General features: G+C 42.9%; 1 protein-coding gene across 1 annotated transcript in view; it reads right to left on the reverse strand.

The window, feature by feature from the left end:
* LOC109920363 (cullin-9) overlaps window positions 1-12,597 on the reverse strand; it is a 186,665-nt gene extending 174,068 nt beyond the window's left edge. The window contains exon 1 of the mRNA XM_048596632.1: window positions 12,391-12,597. The gene's annotated coding sequence lies outside the window, so the exon portion shown is untranslated. The remainder of the gene's footprint in view (window positions 1-12,390) is intronic.
* Window positions 12,598-13,110: the final 513 nt, after the last annotated feature.

Genomic DNA, 13,110 nt, shown 5'->3' on the forward strand with positions numbered 1-13,110 from the left:
CTCTGCTCCTATGATGCTGCTTGGCCTGCTGTGTTCATCCAGCCCTGCACCTTGTTGTCTCAGATTCTCCAGCATCTGCAGTTCCTACTATCTCTGATACAAATTTTCATTTTGTTCCTTCATCTAAGTCAAAAGGCCTTCACAGTGCTGCTACTGTTTGCCACTGGTGACGAGCCATGATGTGGAGGTGCCAGTGTTGGAGTGGAGTGGACAAGGTCAAAAATCACATCACACCAGGTCATAGTCCAACAGGTTTATTTGAAAACACAAGCTTTCAGAGACTAACACCCAGGAGGAGGAGTGAGGCTCCAAAATCTTGTGTTTTCAACTAAACCTGTTGGACTATGGACTGGGTGTTGTGATTTCTGAACTGGTGAAGAGAGTGAAGGTGGTGCACGTGGTGCCAATCAAGCGGGCTGCTTTGTCCTGGAGCTACACCAACCCAGGCAAGTGTAGAGTTTCCATCACACTTCTGACTTATGCCTTGTTAATAGTGGACAGGCTTTTTCTTTTTTTTTTTGGGGAGGTGGAGGAGAGGTGTGTGGAACTTGCTGCACAATTCCTAGTCTCTGACTTGCTCTTGGTGATTCGGGATGTTAACATTGGGGGACTGGATGGCAACGTTATTGACTGCTCAGGGGTTTTGCAGGACTTCTGTCGTCAAATTTTTGGCCCTAATCAAACCAAATCTGAATATCCAAGTCTTATTACAGGCATCGACTATTTCAGTATCACTCATAAAACAATACTGTACTAAACTCCAATTTCACAATTTTGAAATTCACAGAACAGCTTACTGCTTATAAAGTAGATTAGAAGTTGATAATATGGGTATCAAAAAACTCATATCCCTATCCCATTTCTTTTAGGTATATTTGGCAAAAAAAGTGTTTTAGGCTACATGTAATGTGCCTGGTACAAGGTTCTTCATATAAATTATGAAGATGAGAATTTTCTTTCTGAAACTTGCTGAACTTTGACACCTGATTAGGATTGAAACTTGTGTGTCTGTAAGCAGATGTCTTGAAACATAACTCTATACCTTCAGCAGGATATGTGAATGAAGTTGCAGTAGCATGGTGCATGCCCCACTGCCATATTGTGATTACACGTTTGAAAAGCAAAGCACTGGATACTTGCTCAGTTTTGAATGCTACATTTGATTAAATCACTCTCACCATAACGATTTGAACATGCTGTCCAAGATACGAACTGAACATCAGCAATCTCAAAGCCTTTTATGCCAAGGCTTTTCTCTCCAGATACTTTCCCTCTTCCTATCCAATCAGACAGTAATTAAAGGCTATTTCTACTTCTACCTCAAAATATATTTGCAGATATCATCCAGGAACTGATCCAAACAATGTTTTTCTTCAGTGGACAAATTAACAAACTGTGTGGGCTGTTCATTGAAATATTATATTCCAAACGAGGTCAATGCATTGGCATTACTTATTGCCTCTTTCTCCCAACACCTCACCTCACTCAAACAGTTGAGTAATCAGTCAACAGAAGCTACATTAAAATTTAACAATAACAGCTATAATTCTAGCAGTTATCTAGCATATATAAACTGCCGATAAATTCTCAAACTAAAAGGATAAGGTTCAATTATGAGAAATTAAAAGCAAAGTCTCATGAATTCAAGTAGAAGAATACAATAAAAAAAATCTTGAAACCACCAGAGCCCATCATTTCTTTCTAATTGCCCGGTACAAGGTACTGTTATCCCCTAAAATCATCTCATGGAATCTGGGCTTTGATGGTTGCGTCAGCCTTTATCGCCCATCTCAAAAAGTCCTCAACAGTGTAATGGTGAGGGGGCACTCAGAGTGCTGTTAGGAATGGAGTTCTTGGATTTTGATCCAATAACAGTGAAGGAACAGTGATGTATTCCCAAGTCAGGATGGTGAGCGGTTTGAAGAGAAATGGCTGGTGGTGCTCCCACGTACCTGCTGCCCTTGACCTTCTAGGTAGAGGTTGAGGGTTTGGAAGGTGTGGTCAAAGGAGCTTTGGTACTTTTCTGCAGTGCACCTTAGACATGGTACATGCTGTAGTCGTTGCGCATCAGTTTTAGACAGTGACAGTGTTGATGATGGTAGATGGAGTGCCAATCAAGCAAGCTGCTTGGCCCTGGGTAGAGTAGCATTGTTGGCCAGCGGGGAGTAATTCACTACACTTTTGACATCAGTCTTCTAAATGTTGGACAGACTTTCAGTAGTCAATGCAGGTTTCTCACTCAGGATTACCAGGGTCTGACCTGGTCTTGTAACCACAGTTTTAAATGTCTAATCCAGTTAGTTTCCAGTCGGTCAGTGGAAACTCCAGGACATGGATTGTGGGGTTTAGGCAATGCTAATGCTGTTGAATATCCAGAATAGATGCTTAGATTCACTTGTTTGAGATGTTCACTGCCTGTATTAAAAGTTACTTGCTATTCAGCAGCCTAAGCCGGAATGGTACTCAGGTCTTGTTACAGGTGAGCATGGACTACTTCAGAGTCAGAGGAGTTTTAAATGGTGCTGAACATCGTGCAATTGTTATCAATTTTATGACTGAAGGCATCAATCACCTCTTACAACAGGCAACCTTTCATGTCAATTATGCTCTGTGCATTCTTTATGTACCTTCATCTTGGAGCTGACTTCTTCATCTGGACATCCAAATCGACTGCTGCCTCTACAACATGAAGGTAACCTAAGCAATACTAGCATAACAGTGAAATCGATCCAGTCATCTCCTGTTGTGACACTTAAAAAATAATTCCTCTATTTATTATGCATCTGAATCTTTTCATTGCTGAATACATTTTGCTCAGGGGAAGATTTTCTAAATTTTTGCATTTGGCTGAAGGTGCACAGGGACATGAGTTGCAAATCAACAGTCAAACCATATGCACAAAGTCGACAGAACAAAAAAAATTACCAATTTATAACTTCAGAAACTGCTTGTACAAAATTCCAACTGATTGGCCCAATAAAGGCAAAAGCTTTCCTTGGCTTCCTGACCTCTGTGCAAGCCTACATCCTAAATAATGTCTCCTCCTGGATTGAAGAATTGCCTGGTGAGACCATCTATTTTTCTGAACTTGGCTTTTTCCAGGGGGTATTTATGGGATGTTACTATATTGGAACAGTTACTGTTTGGTAGATAAATAATCTATTATTCTGTTAAGTTTTCCAGTACAGTTAAGTTATTCCAATTTCTTCTTTCTTTTGCTGTATTTTAACAATAGTGTATGAATAAAGTGTGTTTTGCTTCAAATCTGGTAGCTGACCAATCAAATTGCATCTGGAATGCAATGCCTTACCCTTAACTGTAAAGCAAGAAAAAGTTAAGGGTACGGCTCTCAACATATTTGGAGGGTGTTTGGTCTGGTCCATAACAATGGTAATGACATATTAAGAACAAGAGATACTCCCGGTTAGCCATGTGATGAAAAGGAAATTTAAGTCTTCAGCATAGCACTTGATCACATACAAGTATACATTGCCTCAGCGATTCTGACTCCAAGTGAAATATAAAGCAACCTCGCTCCATCATCAATTTGCCTTTTGCAGTTGATACTCAAATGCCTGTACCTTTCCAATGCCACTCACCTTATCATCTACCATTTTGTTCAGGTTTTTGATGAAATGTAATAGCTCCTTCGTTCAGCATTCATTTTCTGGTTACATTTTTATTAATTTTCACCAGCAGACAATCCAAGACTAGGTGTTGTTGTCAGTAATAAATCCAGTAAGGTGAAACCTCTACACCAACAAGCTGAACAGACTAAAGACCTCAAACAACACTTGAGAATGTATCAAAGATGTAATCAAGGAGAAGTTAGCTAAGCACAAAGGAGACAGGAACTGAAGATTACATCATCAGGGTTGGATGAAAATGATGGAACAAGTCCTGATACAGACAAGAGGGGTTAAAAGACTGGCATGAATGTGCTAATTAGTCTGTGAAGTGCCTTGGAAAATTTCTCCAGACCACAGACACTACAACAAAATCATGAGTCAAATTTCAATAACCCTAACTCCAGATAGGACGAAGTCAGCTGTTCCCGCCAACAGAATACGAAATCCAACAAAAGGATACCTGTAATAAGTTGAACGCTTATTGCTTGTCACATGACAACTCAGTGACATGGAATCAGGCAACACTGGAACATGGAATCACAAACAAGCCAGTACTCCATATCAAGATCTCAAAGGAAGGATGTTCAAACCCTTCAAGTATGGCTAAACATGTGATAAAATTAAAAAGTGCTATTGATTGGAAACAAAGTTGCTGCTCCAAGGACAAAGCCATAACAGAAAGTGAAAAGCAAGTATTGTCAAGAGGTGGGAGATACCAAGATAGGTTGTTGACCATTCTGAAGCTAAAGACAAAAACCTTGGAACAATACAGTTAAGCAGGTATTCTCTCCAGCAATGAAGATGATGAGAAAAACTGATATCCTGACATCACAGCAGCTCTGCTACAATGGGCTACAAGTACACAAGATCCCAAGAATGAGGAACAGAATCAGGCTCTTTCCACTTGCCTGCAGAACGCTGGGATGGAAATTCTGACAACCGTGGCAATTTACACCAAAATGAACAACACCATGTGCTGCAGGTAACTGACTGATGAAGCAATCATGGATGCAGTAGATTTTTAGCTGAGGTAATCAATGTCTGTTCATTCAGAGAAAGCATAGAAAGCAGGAGAAGTAGGCCATTTGGCCTGTCAAGTCTACTCCACTCATTACGATCACGGCTGATCATCCAATTTAGTAGCCTGTCCTGCTTTTCCGCCGTATCGGGCAGCACAGTGGCTCAGTGGTTAGCACTGCTGCCTCACAGCACCAGGGACCCGGGTTTGATTCCACCCTTGGGAAACCGTCTGTATGGTGTTTGCACATTCTTCCCACGTCTGCTTGGATTTCCTCCAGATGCTCCAGTTTCGTGCCACAGTTTGAAAATGTGCAGGTTAGGTGGATTGGCCATGCTAAATTACCCACAGCGTTCAGGAATGTGCAGGGTAGGTGGATTAGCCATGGGAAATGCAGGGATAGAGTAGGGGGATAGGTCTGGGTGTGATGCTCTTCAGAGACAGGGATGGTGTGGACCCATTGGGCCGAATGGCCTGTTTTCACACTGTAGGGATTCTATAGTTCTATTTCCTTTGACCGCTTTAACCCCACACCATCAAACCCCTCCTTGAAATCTGACATTTTGGCCTTGACTGCTTTCTGTCAAGGCAAATTTCACAGACTCACCACTTTCACCATTTGTCTTTATCTCAAACCAAATCATTTACCTGACATTCTCAGACTGTGACCCCCGAATCTGGACTCCCGATATCAGGAATATCCTTCCTGCATCTACCCTGGCCAGTTGTGTTAGAATTCTATAAGTTTCCATGAGATCCAGCAAATATAATCCTAATCAATTCACTATCATCCTGTCAGATATCAGTCTGGTAGACCTTTGCTGCACTCCCCCTACAAAAGAACATCCTTCCTCAGATAAGGAGGCCATAACTACACACAAGATTCCAGGTATGGTTTCTCTAAGGCCCTGTATAGTTGCAGCAAGAGACATCTCTACCCCTTTACTTGAATCCTCTTGTTGTGAAAGCCAACATACCATTTGCCTTTGAGCTCACTTGCTGTACCTGCACGCTTACCTTCAATGATTGGTGTGAGGTCACCGAGGACTTGTTGCATATTCCCCTCTCTCAATTTATAGCCAGACAATAATCCATCATTCTGCTTTGCTCAAAGTGGCTAACCTCATTTATCCACATTATAGTTCATCTGGCATGCACTTGCCCAATCACTCAACTTATCCAAATCATACTCAAGCATCTCTGCACCTTTCTCACAGTTCACCCTCCCACCCACATACAAATCAAATTTGCATAATCATTCCCTGGACGTGACTCTTTTGAGTCCAGGTATTATGCTGGTAAATTCAGTTTCACACGTCATGGGTTTTGGGAGCTCTTGTGCTGTTGGTGAATACACTCCTAGACTCACATCTTCAACCACAGATCTGGCAGGTATTCCCGAGAGATGGAACTGGTCCTTGGCCTTGAGATCGCTGGTACTCCTTTCGCCAGTGGGCATTCTCAAAGATTTGCATCCCTTCATACAGGAACTTCCTCCAAGTCAGGTCCTTCTGAACAAGGGTCTCCCACACAATGACATCTTTGTTGCATTTCTTGAGAAGCCTTCAGAAAGACTTTGAAATGTTTCCCTTGTCCTCCTCTGGTTCAAGTTCAATGTTCTGCATTTTAGATGTTATATGAAGAAAGAGGTGCGAGAGGAGAGGGGAGTGGCATTTTTGATTAAGGAATATATTACCACTGTAATTAGGAGAAGATATTTCTAAAGGATCATTTAGTGAAAAATTATGGGTTGAAATCCAAAATAAGAAAGGACTGATCACCTTGATAGTATTGTACTATAGCACCACCCCCCCACAATAGTCAAAGGGAATTTGAGAAGCAAATATAGAGAGGATCTCAAATTCATGTAAGAATAACAAGGTTGCAGAGTAGGGAATTTCAATTTTTTGAAACACTCCCTTGGACTATCATATTGTTAAAGGTTGGATGGTGAAGAATGTGTTCAAGAAAATTTTCTTTATCAATATGTAAACGATCATAATACAGAAGGAGCAAAGCCTGACCTTTTCCTGGGAAGTAAGGCAGGGCAAGTGACTTAAGTGTTAGAAGGGGGACACTTTAGGACGAGTGATCATAATATTAATGGTTTTAAAATAGTTATGAAAAGTATAAGTCTTCCATAGAAGTTAAAGTTTTTAACTGATTTAAGGCAATTTTTAATTAAGGCATATTTTAAGAGTATGAAACAAGGACTTTCAAAAGTTGACTGGAGCAGACTGCTCAGAGGTACAAGGACAACAGACAAGTGGGAGGCCTTCAAAAGTGCAATAACGAGGGTTCAGAAGCATTATGCTCCCGGTAAAGTAAAAGGCAAGGCTGATGAGATTAGGGAACAATGGATAAATAAAGATATTGAAGTTCAGCCAAAAATAAAAAAAAAAAATCATATCAGATATAGACAACTAGGATCAACTGGATCTCTTGAACAGTATATGGAGTGTAGGGTCATTCTTAAGGAGGAAATCAGGAAAGCAAAGAGGGGATATGAGAAAGCCTTGGAAGGTAAGGTAAAAGATAATCCAAAAAGTTGTAGAAGTATTTTAAGAGCAAGAGAGCAACTAAAGAGTGAGTAGACCTCAAATATCAATGAGGTCATCTTTGTGTTGAACCTCAGCAGATGACAGAGCTTTTAATGAATATTTCGCATCAGTTTTTACTGTGGAGAACGAAATGGAGGCTAGAGAACTCAGGTAGATAAACATTGATGTTTTGAAAACAGTTCACATTACAGAAGCAGCAGCACTGGAGGTCTTTGAAAACAAAGGTAGATAAATCTCCAGAACCTGTTCAAATGTATCCCAAGATATTGTGGGGACCCTAGCAGCAATATTTGTATCTATAAACAGAGGATGGTTAATGTTGGGCCATTGTTTAAGAAAGACTGCAAGGAGAAGCCTGGAAACTATATACCTGCAAGTCTGACAGCAGTGGTGGACAAGTTGTTGGAAGCGATTCTGAAAGACAGTATTTTACACACATTTGGAGAGGCAAGGTTTGATTAGGGAGGTATTGTGCAAGGAAGATTCTGTCTCAGCAACTTGATTGAGTTTTTTAATAAAGTAATCAGAAAGATTGATGAGGATAGAGTGGCAGATGTTGTTTACTTGGATTTTAGTAAAGCCTTTGACAAGTTCCGCATGGTAGACTAATTAGTAATGTTAGACATGGGATTCAGGGTGAGCTTGCCAATTGGACACAAAATTGGCCTTACGGTAGGAGACAGAGGGTGGTGGAGGAAGGTCGTTTTTCAGACTGGAAACCCAAGACCAGTGGTGTTCCTCTGGGTCCACTTTTGTTTGTCTTTTATATAGATGATCTGGATAAGATAGGATGCATAGCTACTATGTTTGCAGATGTCACCAAAATTGGTGGTATAATGGACAGTGAAGGTGGTTATCTAAGATTACAAAGAGATCTTGATCAATTAGGTCAATGAGCTGAGTAATGGCATATGGAGTTTAATTTAGATAAATGTGAGGTATTGAATTTTGGTAATACAAACAAGATCTTGGCTTATATAATTAATGGTACAGCCCTGGGTGGTGTTGTCGAACAGAGTGACCTCTGGGTTCAGCTACATAATTCTTTGAAATTTGCATTACAGGTAGACAGGATAGTTAAGAAGGCACTTAGCACACTTGCCTTCATTGCTCAGAACTTTGAGTGTAGGAGTTGGGGCATTGCGTTGAGGTTGAACAGGACATCGGTGAGGCCTCTTCTGGAGTACTGCGTGCAGTTCTAGTCACCCTGTTATACAAAGGATATCATTAAATTGGAGGGGTTTCATTAAACATTTACCGGGATGTTGCCGGGAACGGAGGGTTGAGACATAAAAATAGACTGGAAAAACTGACTTTTTCACTAGAGCATAGGTGGTTGAGGAGTGACCTTATTGAGGTTTATGAAATCACAAGGGGGCATAATTTTAAGGTCAGAGGAGAAAGATTTAAATAGGACACTCGGACAACTTTTTACGAATGAAGGGGCATCTCTTAGAGACTTAAAATTCTAACAGGACTGGATAGGGTAGATGCAGGGAGGATGCTCCCGATGGTGGGTGTATCCAGAACCGGGGTCACAGGAGTGGGGTTCGGGGTAGACCATTTAGGACAGAGATGAGGAGACATTTCTTCACCCAAAGAGTGGTGCGCCTGTGAAATTCATTACCATAGGAAATAGTTGATGCCAAAACATTGAACGTATTTAAGAGGCAACTAGATATAGCATTTGGGGCGAATGGGATCAAAGGTTATGGGGAGAAAGCAGGATTAGGTTATTGAGTTGGACAATCAGCCATGATAGTGAAGAATGGCAGAGCAGGCTCAAAGGGAAAATGGCCTCCTCCTACTCATATCTTCTCTGTTTCTACACAGCATGGCTCTTTTTTTATTTATTAACGGAATGAGGGCATCACTGGCTAGGCAGCATTTATTGCCCATTCCTAACTGCCCAGAGGACAGTTGAGAGTCATCCACATGACTATGGGTTTGGAGTCACATGTAGGCCAGACCAGGTAAGGACGGCAGATTTCCTTCCCAAAAGGACATTAGTGAACCAGATGGGTTTTTCCTGACAATTGACAATGGATTCATGATCATCATTAGATTCTTAATTCCAGATATTTTTATCGAATTCAAAATTCCATCATCTGCCATGGCAGAATCCGAACCTGGGTCCCCAGAACATTATCTGTGTCAGTACCATGTGAACCAATCATTCCTACCACGCGAGGGTCCTACCCACACCCGTCCGTTAACTTGCTTCTTGGTTCTGACCGCACCGCCGAACGCCGCTTTACCCGCAGGTGCACCACCTCACCACCACTACCACCACCCCCCCACCCCCCCCAAGGTGGGGGTGACCGTGCACGCGACTGTCCGGGGAGGCGTTGATGGCAGTTAGGGTCGAGGGGGAGGCCTGAGGCGAAGGCGGCAGCTCTGTGCTCACGTGGGAGGGGCGGAGGGAGAGAGAGAGAGAAAAAATAACGCACGTAGTTGGAGGTCTTCCAACGCTCTGTCTTACCGCGCCACCTCAGCATGCCGGCGCCTGTCAGTTCTCTGTACTGCCTCCTGGCTAGGGGCAGTCATACGAAGCCGTCGGGTGGAGCGTGGGTCGTGACACCCACTGGCCAGGGTGCACGGCATGCGGGGACGAGCGTGCAGGTGCCTGCACCGACATGGCAGCCCCCCGCATTCTTCTACATTATCTGGGTCTCTGGATTAACAGTCCAGCAATAATACCACTAGGCCATCACCTCCCCTGTGTGAACTGAACTGTCAGAAAATGTGGTGGATGCAGGTACTGTTACATTTGAGAGAAATTTGGATAGGTTCATGAATAGGCAAGGTTGAAAGGGATATGGGCCAAGTGGGACTAGTTTAGTTTGGGAACATGATCAGCGTGGACTGGTTGGACTGAAGGGTCAGTTTCCACGCTCGATGACTGAGTGCCTCCCTTGAGCTGGGTGAAGATAATTTGCTTTGGCAATTGGAACTCAGGTATCCTAAGCACGTGGCACCTAAGGAGAAGAGTCTTCAATGACCGTGACATCCGAGCTGCAAGTCTACGTACATCATGTCAGAATTATTACTCTCAACAAGCCACTGTTAACTCTTCTAAAAACAAAGTAATAAATAATTTGCCCGTAACAAATCCACATTGGCCTTCCTCAACTAACCCCATTTCCGCCAAGTGACTATTCTATATTATCTCAAAGCTTCCCACCTGATCAACTTGCCTGTTGTTGCTGAGCTTAGCTTTACACCCTTCACAAACAAGGTAATACAAGATCAACTTTTACATGGATATATACAGAATTCATAACTGACTCAGAGACAAGTTTTAACAGAAAGTATTCTGTTTTGTCCCAGTCAGTATTACAAGGTGATACTTTAATTACAAGACCATTTGAGAAACCCTTGCACAAAAACAAAGTGCTGTAGAAACTCTAGGTTTGGCAACGATAGACAGGGGAACATCCTGAAGACAGCATTTAAAATAAAGTCAAATTAGAATCCCAACCAATATAACCTGAAAGGATTAACATTAATGGCTTTTAGCTGATAGGATTCAATCCTATAGAATCAGATTTTGTTCAAAATTTTGACTATCACAGAGTTTGATGTTCAATTTTGAAACGGTCTTAACACCAAATGCTCTTCTTTCTGCTCCTGATCATAATCCAGTTGGAACGTACACCGGCCCACATACCAGATTGCGTGTCATCCCAACACTCATCACTGGATCATTGATCTAGAATTCCTTTCCAGCCTATACCCAGCTCCTACCCAACCTAACTTTTAAGCCAACCTTTTATTAGCCTCCTTCTCCATGCTTCTTTGATTCAAATTTATTTTTGCTATTGGTCTCTGAAGTCTCTGGATCTTTTTCCTATATTAAAGGCCTAAATGAATGCAAGTTAATATTATTGGGTCAGCCCTTCAGATTGGGAAAGGGGTTGTTGGCTGCAAAACTGTATTTCAGCAGGTATTAGCAATTTAGGGAGAAGAATGAAACTCAGCTGACAAAACCTATTTTATATACATATAAGTCAAAAGGAGTTCAAAGTACATAACAGAAACACATCATGTGCAAGTTAGTCACATGATGCACATCAGTTAAAATGCTTCACTACTTTCATACTAAGAGTCACTGAAATCTGCCACATGCAGTCAGCCGATACTTGTGATTGCGTTACTGTCACCTCACCCAAATCTACATAATCTTGTGCTGTCAGAATAAGGTGGCATTTACTTTTAAGTAAATTAGGATAAACTCAGGTGCTCACTGAAAACAAGAGATCTAAATAAGAACACCTATACAGAAGGCCCTTTAGACTGGAAGGTGTTTATGAAAGGTTAGACCACATCCCTCATTTCTCCACTTCGTTTGTTATCTCCATATTCTTTCAAAAAGGCCATAACCCAAGACTGACCACTCATTAAGGCAAAATTGGTACAAACAAAATTGCAACCAGACTGAAGCCATCTAAATGAACCTCCTGTGCTCATTCCCCCCCAAATAGAATTGCGATAAGGCACAACACCAGACACCAATTGTCCTGCCAATCACCTGTTTTATTGTAGGGAGAGAGAAAAGGAGAAACTCAGTTCTGTCAAACTGCCACGCTCATTCACTCATTTACAACAAAAGTAATCAGAAGGACAACTTCCCCAAGTACTACTCCAGACCACAGACAATTTACAGCTAGGATCTGCAGGATGATGAAAACAGGAAGAGATTCACAAAGTCGCAAATCACATTCCTCGTGTCTGCCCGAAACCAAATAAAACAGGAAAGGTTTACAGCAAGCTGTGGCTTCCTGCAGAAAGGAGTGCTGATAGCTACTCCACAATGTTGAAATTTAGTAAAATATAACCTCAACATCACACTCTCAACACTTCAATGAGTTCAAATGTTTCAACACCAATTCTACCCTCAGTATCTATTCATTTCTGCAACATTCAAAATCATTACAACATAATCAACCCCGCTCCTAAAATCCCGACCCCTCCCTTCGAGGCCACCACCTCCTCTCCCCTTGCCTTTCCCCGTGACCCCTTTACATCCTCTCCTTTCCACACCCTTCCTCCTTTCCAGTTCCCCTAATCTCAACCCTCTCCTCCACCCGCCCTTCTTTACCTTCACTGCCCCATTCACCTCACCACTCCCTCTTCTTTTGGAACCACCAAAGGCCCGGGGCCATCTCTTCCTAGGACTCACCGGCTTAGGGCCTGTCTCTGGGCTCTCCCCAGGCCGGAACCAGTCGCTTTCGCCGAGATCTGTCTTCCTGGGCGGATCAGGGCCTGAAACTCCGAGTCGCCGGAGCCGGAATCCGTCTACCGCCGGGTTCTCGGTTTTTTTTTCCACCCGCTTCCGTGGCGCAGAAACGGCTACTGACGCCACTTCCGATGCCCGCGCGACGGCTCGTCTCCGGGACCGGAAGTGTTGCGTGCAGCTCGCGTGGTGCCCTTCTTTGGCCCCGCCCACCCGTGGGACCCCGCCCCCTCATCGTGTCCGCCCTAGGCCCCGCCCGCCTATGGGACCCCGCCCCTCGTCTTGCACCGCTCTAGGCCTCGCCCCCTGATCGTGCCCCGCCCATCCACGAGGCACTACCCCCATGCCCAAATTCCAACCGGAACATCCCATCTCCAGCCCGTAATCCAAGCAATGACCCCTAATCACAACCTGTAGTCCCGGCCTTTAATTCCGTATCTACACCCAATCCCTACTCCCAACCCTGTGCCTAAATCCTTATCCCTACCCCCGGTTACTAGTCTCAGCCTCTATTCCAGCCCTAATCATTCTCATTTTCTAGCATATTACACCCTTCACCTCCACTTCGACAGATGTTTTGTTAATGTCCTCTTCCTTAGTAAACTAAACTAAAAAGCACTTGCTAAATATTCTAGCCTTGACTAGCTCATTGAAGCATACATAACA

The sequence above is a fragment of the Rhincodon typus genome, chromosome 5, assembly GCF_021869965.1.
Source record: "Rhincodon typus isolate 14 chromosome 5, sRhiTyp1.1, whole genome shotgun sequence".
Lineage (NCBI taxonomy): Eukaryota > Metazoa > Chordata > Chondrichthyes > Orectolobiformes > Rhincodontidae > Rhincodon > Rhincodon typus.